This window comes from Camelus dromedarius, chromosome 22 (assembly GCF_036321535.1).
Source record: "Camelus dromedarius isolate mCamDro1 chromosome 22, mCamDro1.pat, whole genome shotgun sequence".
NCBI lineage: Eukaryota > Metazoa > Chordata > Mammalia > Artiodactyla > Camelidae > Camelus > Camelus dromedarius.
The window spans coordinates 19,793,294-19,819,325 of NC_087457.1; the positions used below are offsets into that span (position 1 = coordinate 19,793,294).

Consider the following 26,032-nt stretch of genomic DNA (forward strand, 5'->3'; position numbering starts at 1 on the left):
TGTGAGACGGGTCTGGATTTCACCCGCCTCAGCTGGAATAACAAGAGGCAAGACCAAGAAGCTTTCCAGACCCCTCAGACATGTCCAAAGCTGAATTTGTCACTTGCTCCCAAACCGGCTCTGTCTCCCAGGACCCCATCTCAGCCAATGGTACTACTGTCCACACAGTTACCCAGGCCAGAAAGCTGGGTGACATTTAGAATGTCCCTTTCCTTTCACCCCCAGTCTCCTCAGTCACAAGTCTTGCCCCTTCTCCCTTCTAAATGTCTTCCATTGCGGCCTTCCTACTCCCAGCCCCATCATCATCTCTGCTGCTACTCCCAGCCCCATCATCATCTCTGCTGCCTACTGCACCAGTCCCAGCCTCCACCCACCCCTCCTAGTCTTCTTCCACACAGAAGCCACGTGGGGCATCATTCTTACATTAAGATCTACATTTTTTTAAACTGAGGTATACTAACTAAATACAATGATTTATAATGTTCAGAATTGACACTCTTATAGATACCTGGCACTTTTCAACCTGCAGGAATACTCACACATGTGCCTATGCGAACCCGTGCAGTGATTTTCATTATAGCAGTTCACAATAATAAATATTCAGGAATAATGCAAATCTCTTTCAATAAAGACGTGGTTAAATAAAGTGTAGTAAATCCACAGGGTGGAAGTCGCAGCAATAGTTAAAAAAAGAATGAGGCCAATCTATAGGTGTGGATATGAAAGGGTTTTCAAGACATCATGGTTGAATAAATAAAAGAAGCTGTAGAATGATATAGGTGGTATGATAACATTCACGTAAGGACTGCTCTCCATCACATTTGTATAGGCAAATACTCGTTGGCAATCGCACAGAAGGCTAGAGGCGTAACACACACCCCGAACAGAGGTGACTTCTGGGAAGGACAGTGCAGCTCGAGTGGGAAAGAGGTTGCGAAGAGAGCCAGTTTTTTTTTTTTTTAATCTGTAGCTTCCTTATTGTTTAACTTTTTACCAAAATATATTTGGAATCTTCAATTAAAATGTAAAACCTTATTGTGCCGTCCATATGCTATTTGCCAATAAACATATCTGCTACATTTCAGGGCACAGTTCGGGGCTGTTCAGCACAACAGCAATCATGGTAGCATTTTCAACGCTTAGCTGTATTTTCTGAAATCAGATTGTGTTTATATTTTGGATGATGGCCATATTCTTAGTCATTAATTCCATGTAATTTTTACCACCTTACATAGCCACGTGCCACACACTTCTTGATTTTATAACTAGAATAGTTTTAATCACTGAGCCTTCAGCAATAGAGTTGGCCTCACCGGCTGCCACCCCACTCTCTTCTCCCCAGATTATTATATCCCTATTTTCCGCCTCCATACAAGCATGAATCTGTGACAAATTACAGAAACCACCAGGGAAAAGGAATATATGACAGAAGACTCTCCAAACCCGGTCTTTCCTGAAATAAGGCAGCCGCATTGATTTAGAGCAGTTGAATCATTACCATCTCTTCTGTAAATACATCAGACAGAAATATTTATGCGAACTGAACCTCTTCCTGCTTCCAAGTGCTGTGACTGTAGGGTAACTAAGAATCACACAAGACTTGAAACTGCAACAAAGGGAATTCAGGTCAAATTTAGTGATAAATTTCCCATCTGTGACAGTTGTTATAGTCCAAGAATTATAAAAGTCTGATGAACACTTATTCTAAGGAAAAAAAAACAAAACCTCTTTCCATCATCATCAATAGAGCACTTTAGCCATTCCGCAAACATTTTTTAAATGAATCCCTATGCCAAGTTCTGCACCTGTCACCAGGAAGTGAGACATGATCCCATAGGCAAAGAACTCATCAGACCTGTAGGAGAAGTGACATGCTCCCATCTGTCCCTTCAATCTTTCATCTAGTCATTTGTTGACAAGTATTACTGAGTGGTAACAAATGCCAGCCATTGGGCTAGAACTAGGGATACGATGGTGACCACCCTCAACTGTGAAAGTACAGTAAGAAAATCAAGTTCGGCGACAGTGTAGAGTAGAGCATGGTTATTCCGCCTGTGATGAGAGATACAGCTTCACCCAAAGGACATTTGAGTTGAGTCATAAGTAGGGTTTTAACAGGTAAAGACATGGGAGGAGGGAATTGCAGGTTGAAGAAAGAGTAGAGGCAAAAGGAAAAGAAACATGACAGCAGTAGTGCCATAAGTAGTGGCATAAGTGAAACTCAGTACGAGACACAACAGGAGATTAGGAGCTATAAAGCGACCCCCAAACCTCAACAGCTCACATCACATCACAGTCAGATTCAGTATTCAGTAGGTGACCTTCCACATGGAGATTCATGGACCTATGAATCTACTAGTTGTGTTTTCCCTATGAATTGTCTGTGTGTGTTGGGGGGAGAATGCCACAGAGGAGGTTGTAGGGAGTAAGGACCAAGACCAGAAGGGTGTACATCACTCTGCCCATGTTCTATTGGCCAGAACTAAGTCACACAGACATGGTCCCACTAAACTGGGAAGGAGACCTGGCATGTCAATTCCCTCTGTGCTGAGGAGGTAAGTGGACCTGGTTTGTTATCACTTAGCATCGTCTCTGCCTCAGAAGGAAGATTCTCTATGAAGGCTAATTCATTTAAGATGACTGTTGTTGAGCATTTAAGTATCTAGTATTTAAGGACTGACACACTGAACACAATTGCCATCATGCATATTGCCAGAAAATGTTGAATAACTTTTTCAAGATGATGTGCTAGATTCTGAAAATGCAAGAACTGACAGAATGTACCGCAGAAGCTTACAGCTGAGGCGGGACCAGGGCTTGCACACGATGAGAGAAGCAACGCAGTGCAGCACACGGCAAGTGCCAGAAGACAGAGTGACATCTACTCTGGTTTATGGTTCATATAAACATTCCTACAAAAAAGCAGCAGATATGATGTTCTCTGGATTTTCTTACACAGTTTTAAGGGAGGCTTACAGTGTTCTCCAAGCATAGAGGCAAATGTACGGTGTTGCCCTTTTAAAACTCAAGAGCTTCCAAAAAGAAAACTGAAGATCTTAAACAGACAGTAGTATTTGGTCTCTGAGGGAGGATGCGATTCATATAGCTGTCATGGAGATTTACTTAGTAAGGCTTCTGAAGGAAGTTAATTGATCTCCTGACAAGTAAAAAAAAGTTTTGACATTTTATTGGGATCACTTCCATTTGTCATGTAGAGGTGATATCACAATTATTAAGAATATTGGCAATAGAGTTAGAACCAAATCGTTTCAAGTCACAGCCCCACCATTTATTGGCTTTGGGCAAGTTACTGAACCTCTTTTAAGCTCAGTTGCTCCATTTGTTAAAGACAAAAAAGTAAAGAAAAAAAGCGAACTACAATAAAAATGATGGGGCCTTAAGCTCTCCTGAGGATGAAGTGAGTTAATGCATTGCTGTACTTTGTCTAACACTTGGCACCTGATAAATATTTTTAAATGAGTTTTAATGATTATGTTAAAATCAGTGTTTTGGGAGATTACTCAACAACATGATATGTTGCACAAAGATATAGTTTAAAATAAAAATGATTGTAATGCCACTCCAATTTTGATTTTAAAAATATTAAATAGATGGACTCACACAAGCACACAGGAAGGAAATGCACCAAAATGTTAACAATAATGTCTCTAACTGGTACAATTATGGGTTCATTTATTTTTCATGCAATTCTGAATTTTCATGTTTTTAAAGTAAACATTTCTTTCTTTCATATGCACTCCATTACCTCAAAAATTCTTTCCATCTTTTAAACTTTATATGCACACATAACTGCTTTATTAACTTGGTGTGATTCTTTTATATTATTTTCTCATAAAGACAAAGAAAACCTCCTGGAGGAAATTCTTTGCTTTACTCTTGTGTTAGAATAATCGGCCGGTAACATTAAAAATTAATCTACTGAGAAGCAAACAGTTTTTGCTCCTAGATTTTTCCTCTCTCAGTCAATAGTAAAGAGCTAAAGTATCTTTTCAGATCCCTGTTTTTCCCCTTCTTTCCCTAACATGCACCAGGATTCTGAATGTTGGACTAATTCTAAATAATTTCTAACGTAAAATTTCACTAACAGTTGACCATGACATTCAGAGACAGAGAATTCTAGAATTCCAAGGCATTTCAAACTTTCTTTAAAGCTGGAGCTAAAATATTCTGAATTTTTACATATGCTGTAGTTTATGAATTTAGGTTTAAATTGAATTTTTGAAAAGAAAAGTTCATTTTTATTCTCATGTAAGATGGCTTTCTCTTTTGCATGAACATTTCTTCAGCCAAGTCAGCTCTTGGGCAAAGAACATTCTTTTAACATGTACCCATTTTGGATACAGGAAAATTATGCTTGGCACTTCTCTTAAATTGTTTTCTTCAGGTTAGACTGATTTGATTTCCAGTTGGATAAAACTGAGCTCACGAGGGATGGCTACTTCATTATACTACCCTTGTCTGTATGTGGCTGGAATAGTAACTGTAGGAAAGCTTTGGCCTTGGGGAATTAAAGAGCCACTGCCCAAAATGTTAAGACAAGTTTGCTCCTGCAATAACAGAAAAATGTACAGCCCAAGGGCTTTCCCACCTGTCTGCCCCTTGGCAATGCCTTCAACCTCTGGGCCAGTTCACTTGCAATCTTCCCCTCAGGAAGGCATTTTCTTCTGTTTTTTATTCTTGCTGGGTGATGACTATGTATTTTGCTTTTAGACAAGGCAAAACAAAATAAAATAACCCACAAACCCCAGAATACCCTTATCTGACCTTTTGTGGCTATTTTGATTGCTCAGTTGGATTTTTTTATGCTTTTAATCACCTTCCTACTCATTATCTTTATTTATTTAGTTTCTTCTTTCATGTTAAATGGGAAAAAGCAAATACAAATTCCAAGTCAGCAGCTACAAGCATAGTTTTATGTCAAGCCAAGGATGCTGATTATCTGTATACAGTTCCCATGGTCTTTGTGGCATATTCCCTGCTCTGGTCTCAGCTGAATGCCTTAAACAATGGGATGAAACTGACCGTTGCAACTCCTTCCCATGTTAGTTTATATCTTGGCTTGACTACTATTTCCAAACAGAGCCAGTTTCTTTCACATAATACAGAAGGTGAAACCATCTGGAGAAGGGAGGAGAGACCAGGGTGGCAAAGGCTGTGTTGTGGAAATACCAGCCTCATTCTTCGTCCAAACACCTGAAGAGACTCTGTGCTCTGCCCGTCTCTCAACACCCTTTGATAACACCACATCAAAGAACCCCAGCTCCAGAAAGGACTTTGAGGTTTCTTTGAAGCACGACCTCCCACCTGATAACGCGGATTCCCTCCGCAGACATCAGCAGGAAGTAAGCCGGCCTCTTTGCCTGTCCGGAGACGAAGAGCTGCCCCTGCTGGAGGAGCCAGCCAGGCCTTCAGGCAGTTCACGCTTTAGAAACCTCTTGCTCATGTTGAGTCTCAGTGTGCTCCCAGGTAACCTGCTTTCGCTGGTCCAAGTCTGCCCTCTGGAGACTCTCAAAATTATGTCTCCTTCCTCTTCCACCTTGCCAACTTCTTCCTAAATTCTTCGCATGAATTAAACAGAAGCTAGTACCAGCTATTAACGCCACATCCAACCCTTTGAAATCCAGCTTGGCCTACTCAACCTTTAGATCATAAATGAATAAGCTAAAGAAGGCACCAAATTCCTTCTTAATTTTACAACGTTTTAGATCCAAGCAAAAACGCTTTTTGTTTTTAGAACTGTAAGGGACCTCAGTGATCTGAGGTCTAACTCAACTCCCTCAATTTTCAGGTGAGTAGTCTCAGATCCAGAGATCCTGGTTGAGATCACAGTCAAGGAAATCTGGTTATTATCATTTTGGTGGTAGGATTGTGGTAGAGTAGTATTGTCTTGCTTGTCTTCAGAAAATTAAACACTGTACTTTGACAATTACAGATAGTTTTCCAACAAAATTTTCTTATTGAGCAGTTTTCTGAAACTGTTTTATAATAAGTTAACTTCTAGTAACAAATATAAGTACCTAACTTTAAATACAAATTTATTCTAATTTTTAAAAAAAAGTTTTGTCCCCGTCCCCTGCAAAACTTCCAAAAATATCATCAGAGGAAAAAAAAACAACCACTTCAAAATTCACCTTCCACTTTCCCTAGAATATCAAATCTCTAGGAACTACATAAACACAGACAAGTATACACATAAGCGCACTCTCTCTCTCTCTCTCTCTCACACACACACACACAAAGTAAACAATGAATCTACTCCATTTTTCCTAGAGCTGACTTTCATATAAACTCAAGACCACCATTACCAACAGGTAGATGTAATCAAGGTGCTTACCCAGGGAGCTGACATTCGACTGTACCTAACAAAACAGGATGTAAACACCAGTAACGTAAGTACAAAACAGTATGGGGCACATGTGGCTGTGTCCTTGGTATAGCCATGAACAGATTTCCGGTGGGTGAACGCTATGGTAATTGTGACTTCTAGATTTAAAACAATTGGCCTGACTTAGGCTGCTGTGCTTGGGTATTTAAAACAACATTAAAGGAAATGAACAAGAGGGCCTTCCATGTGTTGATACTGCCTCTCACACACTTGATTGGTAACAGTAGGGGTGCCACACAGATAAAATCCACGAGGCCAGAGTTGGACAAATAGGAATATGCTTTGTTCTGAAACTATATACCTTCCTTTCCTCTTTAAGAAACATATAAAAGAAATAAAAGTGAAAATTCCATCATTGGAGAAAACCACTATGAAGGTTTTGGTATACTTCTCCAGTATTTTTCCTGTCCATAAATGTAAATATATAATCTACCTAACCTAAAGTCTATTCAAAATGCTTTTTCATTTAACATTACATTGTATTTCCAGAACATTAAATTATCTTCAAAATCATGCCTCTGTATTTTTCAACATGCTGGATATTCTATATTTTATATAACATGTTTTCTGTTGTTAGAATTTCCTTTTTACAGTCTTTCTTTCCCTGCCAATGAAAATAAGGTCGCTCTCTCACTCCCTGTCCATTTAAAGCTGAAGACAAACAACACATACAGAAAAAATCAGACCTGTGTCTGAGCGTGTTTCTTGGAAAAGAATTAAGCAAGAGCACTGTTAAAAAAAAAAAAAAAAGATAAAATAAACCAGGAGACGTGTTGTCTACTCTTTCAGCAAAAAGCTGACTTCAAAAAATGACAGGATTCCAAGCAGAAGATGATAAAAGAGCAACAGGGCAGCAATGAAGAGAAAAGGGATGCAGGAAAAAAAAAAAACAAACCTCACACAGCTACAGAGATGGAGAGGAAACAGGAAAACGATAGACAGGACGGCTGGAGGATGACACAGTTTCCGCAGATGGCAGAAGAAACAATGCGGTTGTACCTCTTCAGAAAACATTATGAGCTACACAGAAGAGGGGTCAGGGGCTGGTGCTGCTGAAAAAGAATAGCAAATTATGAGTGTGTATAAGGACTTTGGCCATAAAGAATGTTCTTGATGATGCTACCGGGATAATCAGAATTCATATGCTGTCATGGTGGTAAAGGAAACAGGATGCATTTGGAGATACATGATCTATGGATTTGCAGTCACGGAACAAAAGCCAACAGCTTCAGTGGCAGTGGGTGACGATCAGCATTTGAGGGAATATCTGCTGTGTATTTTAGTCAATGCTATGCAATATAGACAAATATCATACATCACTTCCATGTTAGAAGTAGATGAATATGTTCCTTCAACAAAAACATTTTGAACACCTCCCTGTGTACCATTCTGGGCTAGACTTTGAGGATGAATCCTGCACCCAAGTTCCTTCTGGGAGAGAGATGGGCCACATAAACTCTCATGAAATTCTGTACCTTGCCTCCCAGGTACTTGTGTCAGTTTGGAATTACACATTTGATTGGTGCTATCTGGGATTATTTGATTAATGTCTGTCATCCCACTAGACCATAAGTTCCACAAGGGTAGGGATTTATCTGTTTTGTTTTTCTAGCACAGTGCCTAGACCCCAGCCCGTGCACGCCCCGACGTGCTAAGAAGAGCTTTTGGTTAGCACTCCTATTTCCAAGATGCGCTGATTTATATTATCAGCAGCAGCTGTGAGCTCTTTGATCCCCAGCCTGTCTGACTGGTTTGTTGTGGGGGATCCTTTGAAACCGATGAGGTCACAAAACTTCAGCCTTCTCTGTCCCTGTTGTCAGACTGTCTCGTCTCCAGTCTCCTAAAGTGATCACTGAGGGAGCACTGCACCATTTTTCCCTATAATCTGTGGCTAACCTGGCCTTAGTTTTCCATTCCATCTGTGGGGAGGTCCCACTTTCTTATGCACTAAGACATTATCATAGTTAAAGTCACTCAAAAAAACCCCCCAAAACCTGGCATGACTCTGAAAGGAGGAAAAATGTGGGTAAGAACCCAGCAATATTTTTTTAAAGTCTCATTATAGTAGTAATAGGTAAGCACCCAGTGTGGTTAATAGCCAGTACTTAGATCCAGGCCTTGTATGAAGTAGACAGTCAAGGTTGAAATGAATGGAATAGTTATGTAAGCATCGTGCAGCATATTTTGGGGCTTGTAGCAATATATGCAACTTCCTTTGTTCAAATATGTGCATTCAGCTCTAAGTGCCAGGAACTGTGACAGACAATGAGGACAAAATAAATAAGATAATGGTCAGAAGCTTTACGAAAATAGCTTACATTGACTTTCTTGCCATTATGTAAGAAATCAGAGGTGTGGAGCTTAGGGCTGCAGAAGCTGAGAGAAATCTCATGATTTCCTTAGGCCCAGAAAGGTAGGTTGGGGCCAGACTGTGAGGGGAGCCGTATCCTATTTTGTGGGATTCGTGGTATTTAATGAGCAATGGAGAGCTGGTTATGGCCCTCAAGCAGAAGGGACATGAAATAATTTGGTTTTATTACTTGTTGATTATATTTTCCCTTTTTTTAATTATATAAACATTTAAAAATCATAGCTGCTAAATTCTGGATATAATTTTCATAACGGTTCGGGGAATTTTTTTTTTTTCCGAAAAAGATTTTACTTAAAAAAAAGTCAACTGGAAAATGTGATTTGATTTGTAGTTAACATCTGTTTGCAAATAACATCTCTGAGAAGCTATCTCTTCTGTTTTACTAGGAGGAGAGAAGACCACTGAAAGGGTGGCGCCACGGACAGGACAGCTGTAGCTCCACTTCCTATCGTGGCAGCGTTACGGGCAATTGGTATGTTACCATATGGTTCTGCTCCTTCAGGTTATAAAGAGAGAAGCAGGTTGTCTACACTGATATTACTTTATTATGAAGCTACCTGAGGAACAGGAAGAACAAGTGATAGTCTCTGCAGTCATAAGCAACTCTGAAGGTTCTGGAAGGTCAGCAAGGAAACAGTCGCCCCAAATAGTACAGTAGAGTGAGCTCTTCAGTGTCAAGGCATCCACTGCTCCTACGGTGGGACTCAGTCATGCAAGTGGCTCAGTTTAAGTGTCTTTGCTTCTCCTGAGGCCATGAACAGAGTGGTTACCAACCCACTGGAACACTCACTGCCTGGGTTCAAATCCTGGCCTGGCCTCAAAGGCTCTTGGGAAAAGATCTGATTGGGTCTGTCTCATCATCTACAACACAGCACACACCTAGAAGGCATTGTTCTCAAGCTGCTGCCTTGGAGGTCACAGAACAAACTAGAGAGTCCCCTTGGGTGGGCACGAATCCTTGCTGGAGTTAGTCACGTGATGGAACCACTGTGGCTGCCTTTCTCAAAAGGGGCAGGGCAGGTACTCAGAGAACCACAGCCCGCCATCTGCTCCTCCAGAGATGCTCGACAGACTCGGGGAGTTAACTAATACCGGAGCTGAGTTAACGAAGCAATAGAATAATATTAATAATATAATAGTATTGTATAATTATTAAATCATAATGTATTATATAATATACATATTATTACATGTAACATGTATAACATACATATTATATAACATATATAATAGTTTGTTATAATAATACATAATGATATAACATTATATAATAATTAATTAATATAATTATTAATTATATATGGCACTTAGTTAACCAAGCAGTATAAAATGAAGTTAAGTGTGAGTTTAGGAAGAAACAGGAGAACACCTGTTCAATGTTCCACAGTGCTCTAATTTCTGCTGAGACCACTGCCAACCTACTGCATAATTCACTATAAGAGAAAAACTATTATTTCTAAATAGACTTCACTTATTAATAACAATCTTACGTGTGGCATCACCAGCATACTTGTATTGTTTCCTTTTTTTTTTTTTTCATACAAAACTTCCATTCTAACAAGCCAGGTGAAGAAATGTCATAGGATTGGTTATGTCTACCTGAGAGTAAAACTTCATTAATAAATTTTTTTCATGAAAAATGTCAAACGTCACAAATAAGAGATAAGTATCCTCCAGCATTAGCAACTGCCAAATTTTGACATTCACATTTTGTCTGTCTCCCCCCAAACCTTTGCTGAGAGATGAAAGTAAAATTCTCATATACTACAAGAATATAAATGTTCAAGGTCCAGCTGCCAAAAGGGAGTGCTATACCTCCGTGGTGTACACATTTTCTCTATAGCACACTTTTCTTTGCAATACTTCAGCCATTACCCAAATTCTGTTACTGGCCATGGAAATGCCATGGAACTATAATGGCCTCGAAAAGAATAATCTATTTTTCTCCCTGCCTCCCAACATGGAAATGGTAACTCAAGTTCACAGATTTCTAGGGATTCCACAGATCTGCTTCAGCTAGTCTGTGAAATCTCAGAAAATGTATGCAAATATTTTTACATTCTTTTTTGATATAGGAAAGTTCCAAAACTTCTATCAGATTCTCACATGGACCTATCGCTACAAAAGGTTGAGAACCTCTGCCTCTGCCATATCTTGAAAGCAAAGCAAACATACTTTCTCACTTCCAATGGGCCAAATTGCCATTCTCCATATCAAAATCCTGCACTTGTCACCACCTCCAGGATGCCTTCCCTGACCACATCACCTGTAACTGACTTCCCTCATGTTTTCCAGTGGAATTCAAGCCAGGGTACTTTGATAGTTGTCGCATTCTGTTGCGATTTCATTCACTGGACAAGTATTTATCAGGCACCTACTATGTGCAGCCACTGTACTATACTTACTTAGGTGTGCTTTGTCTCCTATTGCACAGTTAGAAGAGAACAAGGAACATATGTAGGAAATATTGTAACTCTAACTCCACTGAATGAAAACAAAAATGAGCAGTAGCGCTTCTGTGGGCTGGCATTCAGCTCAAGAAGAACACATATCATCAGGATCAAGATTTTTCTCCCTTTTAAATGCAAAAAGGAGACGTTTATAGAAAAAGGAAACTTAATTATCTTTGGGCATGTAAGATAGAAATGCCCAAGCCAAGGTTCCCTGTCCTACCCCGATATACTGTGGCACTACTAGAAAACCATTCCAGATTCACACACTATATATATATGCTGATCTCCACTGCCCTCTTCATAGAGCCTTAAGTAACATCGCCGGCGTCTGTATCAGACATAGTTGGGTCCCCACAAAAAACTACGCCTGGAACTACAACTCAATAAGAAGTCTGATCCCCACCCCGCCCCCCACGGAGTCAGGAGCGTCAGGCTCAGATACAAAGGGCAGCCGAGCAGTTACTAAACATGTTCATTTTCCAATATTGGGTACGAGCATGTTTTTAAACATCAGGCCTCTGAAGATCACTGAGCTGCTAATAATAGGAGTTGAAGATGATCAGGCTAAGGACCCGGCAGAAAGTAGTTAACCCTATTGTTACAGAAGCGGAGGGTGAGGGAAGGGGGAATCTGCGTCCAGTTTTCGGCAGAAATATCCAACCTAACTTCCAACCTTTCTTCTGAAAGATGCTACTTTGATGGGTCTAGTTTTGCAAAACTCTTAACAGCAATACGAAAGCTGTTTGAACGAAAAGATCTTAAGAGTCTGAGCAATGGCACCTGGGACTTAACCCTTTTGATCTTCGGTTTCCCCATATGCCCAATGGGGACTTTCTGTGGCAGAAGGTGGTTGCCAAGATCAAATGAAAAAAGACACGCTAAAGCGTCACGCTGTTGTCAACCAGGTACGGCATTGCTGCGCTCCAGGTGTGCTCGCCTCGGCGTCCTCTCCACGTAGGACGGGCCACGCCGGGAGGGACCGACCAGAAGAGCACGGGGCGGAGGCAGTAAGGTCACCCCGATCCCCAGGCCGGGCGGGCGCAGCAGAGCCTCATTTCCCGGGCACGTTCGGGCGGGGCGTTCCCAGGGGACCAGGCAGGGAGGCGACACTCCCCGGGCTCCGCTCGGCGCCTGCCGCCCCTGCCAGGCTGGCCGCCCTCCTGGCCCCGAGGCGCCGCGGGCCCGCGTCCCCGGACTGCCGGGGCCCGAGCGCCGCCCTGAGAGGTGAGGGCGGGTTGGGGAGGCGGGGACGACGATGGGGGCGGGGAGCTGCGCTGCCGGGGCCGCGGGCTGTCGTCCGGAGGCCCCCAGGCTCCGGGAAGCTTGCTTTCCGGCCGCGGCGGGAGGAGGCGCTGGCGGAGGGGCTACCCCCAGGCTCTGCCTGCCCGGCCGCGGCCCCGAGGCCTCCGGGGGCCTTGCTGCAACTTCTTTTTGGAAGCACCAAGGGCGCGCGGGCGCGCTCCCACGCGGGCATGCGCATCCCTGGCGCCCCGCTCCTCTGCGCGCCCTCCGTCTGTTTTTTTCCCCAACGCTTTCATTCTCACACTCTAAAGTAGGTCACCGGGTGGAAGTTACACCCGGTATAGCCCCCGGCTTTGATGCAAAGGTAGCTTTTCCTCCCCGGCTTCGGGGGGTTGCTTTGCAACTGTTCGGTTCCATAGAGCTGCCCGCCCCCATACCTTGCAGCCAGCGCCGGCGACCGTGGCGTTGACTATGGCCCGCGGAGGGGAGCGGCGGGAACTCTCTCTTCCACCCTAGTTTCGCCGACCCTGTGCCTGCTCTCGCCCCGCGGACCCGGAGGAGGGGGCGCGACGGGTCGCCTCCTGCGCTCTCGGGCGCCGTCGTCCCAGGTCTGATCTCCTGGGTGAGTGCCTGCTCTTCGTCTGTTCTAGTCGCCGAGGGTGACCTGTTTACCTGGAAAACTTAGAAGTGATCCGAACAGGCGAGCCTGGCGTGCAGAAAGGGATTGCGGGGTGTGCTTCAGATATTACACAGGATAAATCAGAACCCAGAGCTGCAGGGGACATGTTTAGTGTTTAAACGTGAAAATGAATTTGTGTTTTCCTGAAGAACACGTGTATCTTTCCCTTTAGAAGCTATCACTTGGGAATTATTTTTTAACTAGCAGGAGGTGATGAACTAAGATAACTTGAAGCCAGAAAGTTTGTCAGAGTATCTTTTAGTTGATCTGAAATTACTTATTGCGATAGTCCAAGCTGGTGTCAAAAACACAGTTTAAGAAGGAGTATCAAGACGGAACGGTAGGATTTGTTTAATACATCCTGTCTGTATCCTTTTGTATTATCTGGGTTCTTTCTGATCAATATTATAATGCCATGCTTTATGTAGAAAAAGGGTAAGGTTGTGAGTATCTATGAACAAAGTTTTTATATCGGTTAGTCTGTATGCATTTAAATGTACATTGAACATTTCCTGTAGGCGAAGTGCTAGAATATAGCTGTATCGTTTTGAAGTTAAGGTTATTAGCAATAATACAGGGGGCAGTTGGCTTCTAACCCCTCGTTTCAGCAGCTAAAGTACTATTATTCATGTAACTCATTAGCATATAGAATCCTTGACATTTCTGGCTAAAGAATGGTTCATCTGTTTTGAAGTTTGGGAAGGGAGAATTGTAGGTTTTTCTGTCCTTGATGCCTGACAGAAAATGTGGTATAAAGGACTCTCCAGGGATGGTGAGGGATGCTTTAGAGTAGCTCAGAGGGGAGGATCATTTGAAGAGAACGAAAGCGACTCCCTGATGGCCACTGATTGCCCATAACTTCTTTTAAAGTGGACCTTGACAGCTTAGAAAGGACCAACCTCCTCACTAAGGAAACTGCTCCAGAGAACTGCTTTATTAATGCATTTGGTCAGATTTGAGAAGGGAGCTCTCTAAAGACGCTTCTCTTAAATCAAAAGAAACCCTATTTCTAGAAAGATTCAATTACTGTAATGATGTTCTTTGGAAATAATTTGTCCTTTTGTGTGTATGTCTTAATATAGCAAAAGCACCAAGGTAGTTCAAAGGTCTTAATAAAAGTTTACTTACCAGGGGAATGGGAAATGGGAAATGTTATGTCTGCATGATTATCCTGCCTTAAAACAGATGCGGGGGGTGCTTTCCCAATAAATCTTAACTCCTGTGTATGTACATCTCCTAAAACCAACTCTCACTGGGGAGTAAGAGGACTATAAGAAAGATATTAATACTTAACAGTATTTCTGATAGGTGGATATGTGAATACCTGTATGTATTTCACTTGTAAAGAATTCATATGCACCATTAGAGAACTAGTTTTCAAAATCTGAGACACATTATGATAAGAGGGGAATGTATTTAAGGACAGACCAAAGGAACTAAATATGGAGGCTGATTCTGGGATAGCTGGGTCCCAGGTCCAGCTGGCAGTATGGTGATGCTAATGATCAGTTGAATGTCCCACACTTTGTGTGGTTCTTGTCTCTTGATGTCACAAGACAGTACAAAGCAGGGACCTCTAGCTAAGAGGTATCAAAAAAGAGTGACCCTTTTCACTTTGGGTACTCACGTCTCATCCAGAGAAACTTCTCACTTGGAATCTGAGCTCCATCCCCTGGAGTGAATCCCAGCACTGAGCCACTTCCTCATCGATGAAATGGGAATAGTTATACTTCCTAAGGTGGTTGCCAGGACAAATGGAGTAAGTGGGGTAAAATGCACATTGTGAGCTGTCTTACAAGAAAGAGAAATACGCTGACTTAAATGTCATCTCCCAGGGGCTGTGGAGGGGTTGATGGTAGAATATTCTAGTCAATGTGTCATTCCCCGTCCTGGTGCACTTAGTTTACTCTTACAGTATACAGTCTAGGACACACTAGACTCTTAGTAATCAGAGTTTTGGGGAGCTAGAGGCTCACACTGTCAAACTTGTATCTTCTTCCCCTTAGGCCGTTTGGCTTACCTAGGTTAAAGAAGTTGGCTATGGTGGAGATAATGATGAGATAGCAGGGGGAGGAAAGAGATGATCCACTGAAATTCTAAAATCAAATTTAAACCTTTAATTAACTAGTTTCTGTCAATGACATTAGAAGTATCTCCCTCATAACATGATAGCAGTCCCTAGTTTTCCCCTGGACAGCTCTATATTTAGAAATGGAGTATTTGGACTTTGGAGCTGAAGCAGCAATAACATTCATGCAGGTTTTTCAATCGTTCAGCCTCCCCAGGGCCCTGCAAGCACCATGCTACTAAGCCTTCCGGATGCAAGAAAAGCAGACCTGACCCCTCCTGGAAGCATGTGTGCTGATAACACAGAGGCAACCCTGGAATTACAACTGTGCTAAGTGCTATGCGGGAGAAGTGTTATGGGCAGGGACAGGGAATTTGACCAGGGACAGGGAATTTGACCCATGGAGGGAGGGAGTCAGCAATGCTTGCTTTAGGAAGTGATAGTGGGGTTGTGAAAGAAGGTCTTGGAGGAAGGAAGAGCATTTAATGCCCAGTGAACAGCACCTGCAGAGACTCTGCACACGCCGTGGGTTCCCTGATCGGGGAGCCAGTAGAGAGAACAAGTATCTTTGACGAGGGGCCAGTGGTATGTGAATGAGGCTGGGACAGTAGGCCCTGGTCATGAGACATGTTTGTTTTTCTTTGATGGTAAGAGTTACATCTCTGTAGAACTCTTAATTGTTTTGTGTAAACATGCTAGCTTAAGGCTTTTTTTTCTGATAGATTACGCTATTGAATTATAAAAAGAATAGTGCCAATCTTTTTTGTTTTGTTTTGTTTAGCTGCTCGGAGCCTAAACCCATATTTACCCTAATTGACTAGTTTGTCAGCTTTTTGCATTATTAACTGTCTGACTTTAAAACCATTTGAATTAATTTCCTTTTTTAAAACCTAACAGATTTTTGCTTAAAATACATAGTTTGTGTATTTCCAGCTACTGTCTATAAAGAGAGACTATTTATAGGCTAGCTGGAAATAAAATATAAGATATATATTCCTCCAGTTTGACTCTATATATCGATTCAAAAGCAGTTTCACTTGTATTTCCCGTGTGGAAAGGCTTTCTGAGTCTGTATTTGAGAACCCCTCTCCCAGCTCTGCAAAGCTGCGATGAGCCCTGCAGGACAGTGCAGGGAGCTGTGTTCACTCCAATGTCCAGGCCAGGTCATGTGAGGAATCTGGCATGGGATCCTTGTCATCATCCATGTGGTTTTATTCCATTTGTTATTTCCTGTTCTCTTCTCTCTTCCCCTCTTTTTCCTTCCTCTTGCCCCTGTTGGCCATTTTTTTTTCTTTCTCTTCAAAGATCCCCATGATAATTTCTCAATCTTTATAATTATGCTTTGGCCTCAACTTCAGGCCTTAAAGAGTGTTGGTCCTGATTTGGGTAGTTCTGGAGAGTGGAGCCTGGGACTTCTTTCTGGTCCTTAATGCGTAACCATGTAGGTCACAACCCGTTTCCTTTTCCTGGTTCTCCCCAGGCATGACTTGCTGTCTTGTGCAATGAATGCACTCAGCTTTCTCTTCTCTCTCTCTCTTTTTTAAAATGTCACATTGCAGATAATAGAAACTACCCTAGCTACTCTGAGCGGAATGGGGTTTAACATGGGAATTGGATGCTCACAGGAAGGTTGTAAGGGAAGGTTCCACCTTTTTTTTTTTAAGAAAAGTGGTGTGGATTTTGTTTGAAAAGTAATGCATGCCATTGACAGTTTTTATGAAGGAGACAACTATGAAGAGAAAACGAAATTCACATTTTTTTTAGAAAACAAACTTATGGTTACCAAAGGGGAAAGGGCAGGGGAGGGACAAATTAGGAGTTTGAGATTAGTGGATATATACTACTATATACAAAATAGATAAACAATAAGGATCCACTGCATAGCACAGGGAACTACACTCAATAACTTGTAACAACCTGTAATGAAAAAGAATGTGAGAAGGTTCCAACTTAAGGGAGAGGAGAAGATGCAGGCTGAGCTCCAGAGATGACCCCGAGACAGTACGGGAGAACCGGCCCCCCAGGGTTGCCCTCATCATGGGCAAAGTCTGGAGGCTGGGAGTCAGGGCCACCAGAGCTGCTGACATCAAGAGCACTCCAGGGACTGGAGAAGCTGCTACAGAGCACCCCTCCACACAAGAAGCTAGTAACTGAACATGGTTACCAACAGCAAAAAACAAGCTTGCAAACATCTTCCTTAGACACCATCCACCTCGCTTCTCATCCAGCTCCTCTCACTGGCAGTACCCAAGCTGTGCCCAGAATCCTAGCTGCAAGGGACTCTGGGAAATGTAGTTAATGGCTTTCTAGCCTCAGAGATAGAGGAAGGCTCGCTTGAAGGAGACTGCAGTGAATGCTGAGTGACACTCCATGTCTAATGCTTATCAAAAAGGTATTTCATCAGAGACTTAGCTAGAATATTTCATTGAAAACAGGTAGATGATGTATTGTAAGAATCAAAAAAAGAACCAGTTGCTCACCAATTTGCATGTCAAACAGATGGCTGTTATAGTCATTACAGATGAAATTGCTGGAAAAAGCATCAAGCAAATAAACAACTAAAAACTACCAAGCACCTACCTCTGCCTATGGTGGTCCTATTTGAATGTGAAATAATATTCCTTTGTTTTGGTTTAGGAATCAAAGTAAAATATTGGAAAAATGATTTTTAAATCATTTCAAAGTCCCAAATAGCCTATCTGCTTGAAGAATAGCAATGTAAAGGAAGAACTGGGGTCTGATCAGAGAAATAATAGCTCCTGGCAGGCTGGTTCTTTCATTAGATGAATTATTTGTGCATCTGTGTTTCTGCTGAATCTTTCTTTGGTCTGGAACTTTAATGGTCTTTTTTTTTTTTTTTTTTTCTTTTAAGGATTAAAGATAGAAATGTCATGTCAATTGGGGATTAAAATAAGAGTATGCTTGAATTCACTCTAATCACCTCTTTCATACTTTGGCGCTTGTCAGATTTTTTTTTCAAACTATTAAAGGAAATATGATTGGATCTTTACAATTGCTAAGTAAGACATTATCATGTCTTTGTACTCAGAAATTACATTAGCACATCTAGGTATTAGTCTTGATTACTGAATGAAGTCATTTTATATGTGCCCTCTGATATTTGGAGCTAGGAAATGAGATAAAAGTAGCTGAGACAGATGGAATTACTTAGTGAATTTGTCAGTCTGTTACATATAGAGTTTTTAATTGGTTTCCTTGTCTCAGAAGGTGAGAGTTCATTCAGTTATCTTCTCTGGTAGGTGATGAGATCATTTAAATGCAGAATTATGCATGTGCCTGGAGTAAATCACACTATAATATGAATATATTATTTTGCGTTCAGTGCTGACACTAACAGTTAACCACTCTGCCCAAAGCCACCAAAAATAAACGCATCAAAATAAAAACAGTACTCTTTCTTTGTAAATGCAGCTTCAAGACACATCCACTCTCTTCCATACTGAACCCCCAACTAAACCCCACTGAAAGTGTATTCCCAGGAGGGAACTGTTTGAATCTAATCTTAATCTGATTAACTGTAAGGAAAAGTAAGTAGTATTAATCTTTCTACGTTATACTAACACATAAATGACCTAATGCCAGCTTTCCTCCCCTCCCCAAGTTTATCTGTTTTATTCATATTTGAGTAAACATTCAAGAGAAAAACCTGGATTTTTCCCCCCTCTGGGTTATAAGTATGATGAGTTCTTGTCCTCAACTCCATGGAGCTTACAGATCAAGTTGTAGGATACAACTCCTTTTATGGATTGAAAATCAAAATGATCTTTTGATTTGCTTAGAGTATTATAAAGTAGTAGAATATCTAAATCTGAACTCACTCTCTGGTTAGATTGCTGATGTGCCAGATTGAAGTGGGGATGTGAGTAGAGAGAGCATGGGGTTATTGCATATTTTTTAAGGCAAAATTTGAAGAGAACAAAGCAAGACTAGTGTTTGAACATTGTTGAGTGATTTGTTTATTCACTGACTTAATAAGTGGATATTAAGAACCTTTCTGTACCAGGACTGGTATGAGGTGCTAAAGATACATGGCTCTATCTTTGGGAGACTGATGCTCTGGGGGAGACAGTAATCAAGGGTTACAGTAATATGGTACTCTTATCATGAGTATGGACAAAGTGCCTTTCTCAAAGAGAAAGAGGTGTATTTTCTCATGGTGAGGTGAAAGGTGGAGTTAATTGAACCACCAACATATTTCTGACTTCAAGGAATATCTCCTGATATTTTTGTAACAAAACAGTAGCCAAGAGAGACACAAAAATGGCAACTATCTAGGACCATGTCTTTTATCTGCTCCCTTTAACCCACAGAAATCAAAGTAAGTGAGCTTGTCAAAAGTTAGATGGTTATACCAAAGACTACAGTAATACATTACAAAGATCATACATCATGATCAAGGGGGATTTATTTCAGGGATGCAAGGATGGTTCAACACTGGCAAACCAATCAACACGATACAGGACATTAACAATATGATAGATAAAAACCGTATGATATCTCAGTACATGCATAAAAAGCATCTGACAAGATTAAACACCCTTTATGATAAAAACTTTCAATAAAATGCATATAGAAGGAATATACCTCAACAATAATAAAGGCTCTATATCACAAATCCACAGCTAACATTATACTCAACAGTGAAGAACTGAAAGCTATTCTTCTAAGATGAGGAATGAGACAAATATGCTCATTTTCACCACTCTTATTCTATGTAGTACTGGAAGTCCTAGCCAGAGCAATTAGGCAGAAAAAAGAAATAAAAGTATCCAAATTGGAAAGGAAGAACTGTCAATATTTGCAGATAACATGATTTTTATATGTAGAAAACCCTAATGACCCCAACAAAAACTATCAGAAATAATAAACTATTAGAAGTAAAGTTGTAGGGTATAAAGTCAATATATAAAAATCTGTTGCACTTCTGTACACTAACAACAGATTAGCAGAAAGAGAAATTATAAAAACAATCCCATTTACATTCACAACCACAAGAATAACTTACCTAGGAAAGTGAAATTTAACCAAGAAAGTGAAAGATTTGTACACTGACAACTATAAGACATTTTTAACCAAGAAAGTGAAAGACCTGTACACTGACAACTATTAAGACATTTTGGGAAAAACTCGAAGGAGACACAAAGGAATTGAAAGATATTCCATTCTCATGGAGTGGAAAAATTAACATTGTTAAAATGTCTATATTACCTAAAACAAATTTACAGATTAAGTGCAATCCCTATCAAAATTCCAACAATATTTTTCACAGAAATAAAACAAAAAAATCCTAAAATTTGTATGGAGCCACAAAAGACCCCAAATAGCCAATCCTGAGAAAAAAGAACAAAGCTAGAGGTATCACATTCCCTGGTTTAAAATTATACTACAAAACCATAGTAATCAAAACAGCATGTCATTGGCAGAAAAAAACAGACACACAGATCAGTGGACCAGAACTGAGAGACCAGAAATAAACCCACACATATATGGACAATTAATTTATGGCAAAGGAGCAAAGAACATACAACGGAGAAAGGATAATCTCTTCAATAAACGTTCTTGGGAAAATTGGACAGCCACATGCCAAAGAATCAAACTAGATTGTTATCTTACATACTACACAAGTATCAACTCAAAATGGATTAAAGACTTCAATGTAAGACCTGAAACCATAAAACTCCTGGAAGAAAACACAGGCAGTATGCTCTTTGACATTAGTCTTAGCAGTATCTTTCTGGATATGTCTCATCAGGAAGAGAAACAAAAACAAAATTAAACAAATGGGACTACATCAAACTAAAAAGCCTCTTCACTGCAAAAGGAAACAATTAACAAAATGAAAAGACAACCTACCAAATGGGAGAAGACATTTGCAAATCATATATCCAATGAGGGGTTAATATCTAAAATATATAAAGGACTTATACAAATCAAAAAAACCCAAAAAACAAACAACCCAATTAAAACATGGGTAGGGAGCTGAATACATATTTTTCCAGAGAAAACAGACAGATGGCCAATAGACACATGAAAAGATATCCAACATCACTAATTATTAGTGAAATGCAAATCAAAGCCAGAATGAGATATCATCTCACGCTCTTTAGAATGGCTGTTATCAAAAAGACAAGAAATAACAAATATTGGAAAGTATGTGGAGAAAAGGGAGCCCTCATATACTGCTGGTGGGAATATAAATTGGTGCAGCCACTATGGTAACATTATGAAGTTTCCTAAAAAAATTAAGAATAGAACCACCATATGACCCAGCAATTCCACTCCTGGGCATCTGTCTGAAGAAACAAAAATGTTAATTCAAAAAGATAAATACACCCACATGTTCACTGCAGTATTATTTACAATAGCCAAGATATGTAAACAAACTAAGTGCTCACTGATGGATGAATGGATAAAAAAGATGTGATTTATGTACACAATGGAATATTATTCAGCCATAAAAAGATGAAATCTTGCCATTTGCTACAACATGAATGTATCTTGCAGGTATTATGGTAAGTAAAATAAGTTAGACAGAGAAAGACAAATACTATAACTTCACTCCTATGTGGAATACTTTATGTTCACAAAATAAACGAACAAACCAAAAGAATAAAAACACAGACACAGAGAACAGAGTATTGGTTATGGGATGTGGGGAGTGCCAAATGGGTAAAAGGACCAACTACATAGTGATAGATAGAAACTAAATTTTTAGTGGTGAACACGTTGTAGCATATATAGAAGTCAAAATATAGTGCTGTACACGTGAAATTTATATAATGTTCTAAGCCAGTGTTACCTCAATTAAAAAAAACACAAAAGTTAGAGGGTTTTAGTGTTTAAAGAAATAAGGAGTTTGTAAGAAGAGAGGACAGCTTTTGCTACTTTAGTCAATGTTCAGAAAGTAATCAGTAATTTTTTTTAAATGCTCATGGTGGCAGGAGGGAAAGTGGGACCACAGTTAGATCAGGGATTTCAGTCCTATGACCACAGGAAATTGAACTCAATTCCAAGAATTGGCTTGGAAGCAGATTTTACCCCAGAACCTCTAGATGACAGCTCAGCCAGGCTGATATCTTGATTTCGGTCCTGTCATATTCTGAGCAGAAAGCAGCCATGTTATGCCAAAGGTCAAACCAATAGAACTGTGAGCAAATAAATGGCTGTTGTTTTAAGTTAAAAAAATAAAAAGACCAGAACCCATAATGTTCTATAGGACATATAATTTATAATCAGAGTAATTCGAGAAAATGCAGGCACATTCTAGATGTTAAGACATTTGTCAATGACGATGGGAATGCAGTGATTTATGCAATTACAAACTAGATCCAGGGTGATCATGCGACTTATTGTTCAATCTGGGACACTTTTGAGAGTGAGGGGGCACTACAGGCAGACCTTGTTTTACTGCTGATACTGTGTTTTGTTTAATTTTTTTTACAAATTGAAGGTTTATGGCAGCCCTGCATTGAGCAAGTCTATCAATGTAATTTTTCTCATAGCATTTGTTCACTTTGTGCCTTTGTGTCACATTTTGGTAATTCTCACAATATTTCAAACTTTTATATTATTATTATGTTTGCCATGGTGATCTGTGATCTATGATCTTTGATGTTACAGTTGCAAAAAGATTAAGACTCACTGAAGGCTCAGGTGATGGTTTGCATTTTTTAGCATTCAGGTATTTTTAAATTAAGGCATGTACATTTTTAAAACATAATGCTATTACTGTACACTTAATAGACTACAGTATGTGTAAATATAACTTTTATTGTTTTGGGAAACCAAAAAATTCATGTGATTCACTTTATTGCAGTGTTCACTTTGTTGTGGTGGTCTGGAACCAAACCTGCAGTATCTCTGAGGTCTGCCTGCATTAATGGTTGCCCTGGGAAAAAGAAGCACAAGTGGGGACTGTCCCAGCAACCGAGGACTTGTGGTCTCCCAAGAATAAGGCACTAGTTGTGTGGCATTATTGCATTAATTGCAATATTGATTTTTTAAAACTGTGGTGAAATATACATAACTTACCATTTTAACCATTTTTAAGTGTATAGCTCAGTGGCATTAAGTACGTGCACACTGTTGTGCAACCCATCATCATCATTCATCTCCAGAACGTTTATCATCTTGTAAAGCTGGAACTGTACCTATTAAACAGTAACTCCCCATTCACTTCTCCTCCCAGCTCCTGGCAACCACCATTTCTACTTCCTGTCTCTGGATTTGACTATTCTAGGTACCTTATTTTAGTAGAATCATACAGTATCTGTCCTTTTGTGACTGGCTTATTTCTTGTAGCAAAATGTCCTTAAGGTTCAACCATGTTGTAGCACGTATCAGAGTTTCCTTTCTTTTTAAGGCTGAACACTATTCTTCTGTATGTAGATACACATTCGGTTCATCTATTCATTCCTAAATGGACACCTGAGTTGCTTCTACCTTTGGCAACTCTTAATAATGCTGCTATGAACATGGGTGTGCGAATCTCTCTATGAGCCCTTGCATTCAATTCTTTTGGGTAGGTAACCCACCATATTGATTTTTAAATGAAGAAGCTAAAAATGGAGGGAAAAAAAGAACACCGTTTCCTCTCCGGTCATAATTCTTCGACATAATACTCTGTCAGGCTGGACTCCAGCTATGCCTCTGCAAAAGTCATCAGAAAGAGGAAGTGCAGATAATCTAGAGAAGCTGCCTGCTGAAAAAAGCACCCAGAGTCTCAAATTCCATCCTCACACAAGAGAGGAAGCTAACTTTTTTGTCACAACTACTGTAATGCATTGACCACAGATGTTTCTAAGTGCAAAGGGCTGACATCTGGAATGCGATGTGCCTCCAGCAAGATTCAAGTGAACAGCCTCCAGCAACACAAAGAACTATGGATCAATAGCATGAGACTGAACAGAACTGGTCCATGTAACCAAAAACATAACACAGGGGACAGGGGATCATGAACTTCCCAGAAACAGGCAGCAGAACCAACAATCATCTGCTGGTTTGAGATGAAAGGATAAGAGCTGCTGCGGAACGTGGATCTTCCACATACAGGAAGAACAGTCTTCCTTTGGCTATGGAAGCAGACAGCAATGTCAAGACCACTGGTGCATCTGATCTCAACCTACATAATCCCTTTATGGAAACAGAAGCACTACAATATGACCCTTCATTTGAAACTTTAGGTAATTTTATTTCCATGGGGAATTTCTAGCCCTGGAAAGTAACGCTGACATGCCTGGCACAAATCAGGAATGGCTGCATTCGCTGGATGGGAATTTCTTCCTCTGAGTCTCAAGCAGGTATCAACCTTCTATGGCATCAACAAAGGAATCTTGATCATCTCATAACTTAGTAGTAACTGAGCTCCAGAAAACACATCTACAGAGGTTATCTGCCAATCAGAAGTGATAGCTGAGAGCCCAACAGGTGTTACAGAGCATTGAGAAAAGTGGAACCTAAGGGAACATCGTATGGGTGCTGAAAATGAACAGTGTCCACAAGTCTCCTCCAGTTAGACTACGCCTGTACCGGTGAGGACTGAAAAATTAACAGCAAGTCCACACGAAAACCTGTACCTGGATAAACATTTATAACACAAACATCTCAAATTTGCAGATAACCAAGATGTCCTTCAGTAGGTGAATGCATAAACAAACTGTCTGTGGAATATTATTCTGTGATGAAAATACCTATGGAGCCACAGAAAGGCATGGAGGAAGCTTAAATGCAGAATTGATAAGTCAATAAACCAGTCTGAAAAGGCTAAATCCCAATTATATGACATCTGGAAAGGCAAAACTACAGAGACAGTAAAAAGATCAGTAGTTGCTTGGGGGTTTTGAGGGGAAGAGGAGATGAAGAAGAGGGCACAGGGGATTTTTAGGGCAGTGAAACTATTCTGCATATGTGGGTAATTGTAGATTCATGACATTTTGCATTTGGCAAACCCCACGCAACTATAGAATGCAAACTGTGCACTCTACTATATTACTAGGGACACTTATTAATAATAATGTATGAATATTACTTCACCACTTGTAACCAATGTTCCACATCAGTGCAAGATGTTAATTTAAAAATTACCTAAATATATTTTTTTAATTAACAGGCACTTCATGTGCTAAAGTAGAAAATGTAGATAACGTTCGCTTTGGGGGTCCAGGTGATGGCATGTCAGGTGGTAGGGATATGGCTCCCTTAATTCATGGAAATTAATAAATGAGAGCAGTTCAGTCATTCTAATCCCAGCTAAAACATTTAACAAGCTGCACTTACCTTAGGTGCAGAAACTTCACCCAAGCTCTTAGCAGGTGAGGAAGATGCACTCAGACTTCGGAGCAAACTACCTCCTTGCCATCCAGTTCCACATCGATTAAAGTCTTCAGTCAGAGCCCACACAATCCACTGACAAACAGGCCTGAAACCAGAGAAAATGTTGGTCTTGAAGCTGTAAGGACATTCGTCATCAAGGCCCTCCAACCTCCTATCATTAATTTTTCCTCCTGCAGACACTGACTGGACTCTCCAAGCTGGCTTTCCTCTGCAGGAAACTCTTGAGGCTTTGCATTGAGTTGGCAGAAATGCAGACCTACCTCGTCTGGTTTTGCTAGCAAAGAATGTTATATTTCCTACATGACCAGGAAAAATTGGGCCAGACCATCTGTCATTTCCTTAAAAAAGCTATAGAGATGCACGTGTACACCCATATGTATGCGATACACATAGAGACCCGCAAATGGAATGTAGAGCCAGATGGTTTTAAAGTAATTTACGATCTTTTAACTGATAATCT

General features: G+C 40.5%; 1 protein-coding gene and 1 long non-coding RNA gene across 4 annotated transcripts in view; one reads left to right on the forward strand and one right to left on the reverse strand.

Moving 5' to 3' along the window:
• Window positions 1-26,032, reverse strand: part of LOC116149161 (uncharacterized) — a 167,999-nt gene that overhangs the window by 88,815 nt on the left and 53,152 nt on the right. Inside the window, exon 4 of the long non-coding RNA XR_004132793.2 lies at window positions 25,516-25,657. This is a non-coding gene — a long non-coding RNA (uncharacterized LOC116149161). The remainder of the gene's footprint in view (window positions 1-25,515; window positions 25,658-26,032) is intronic.
• Window positions 12,380-26,032, forward strand: part of TRMT9B (tRNA methyltransferase 9B (putative)) — a 51,083-nt gene continuing 37,430 nt past the window's right edge. For 2 of the 3 annotated variants that reach the window (XM_031440192.2, XM_010995695.3), the window contains exon 1: window positions 12,561-13,094. The gene's annotated coding sequence lies outside the window, so the exon portion shown is untranslated. Of the gene's footprint in view, window positions 12,455-12,560; window positions 13,095-26,032 lie in introns of those variants that run through there. The other variant, XM_031440193.2, reaches the window with a different exon arrangement.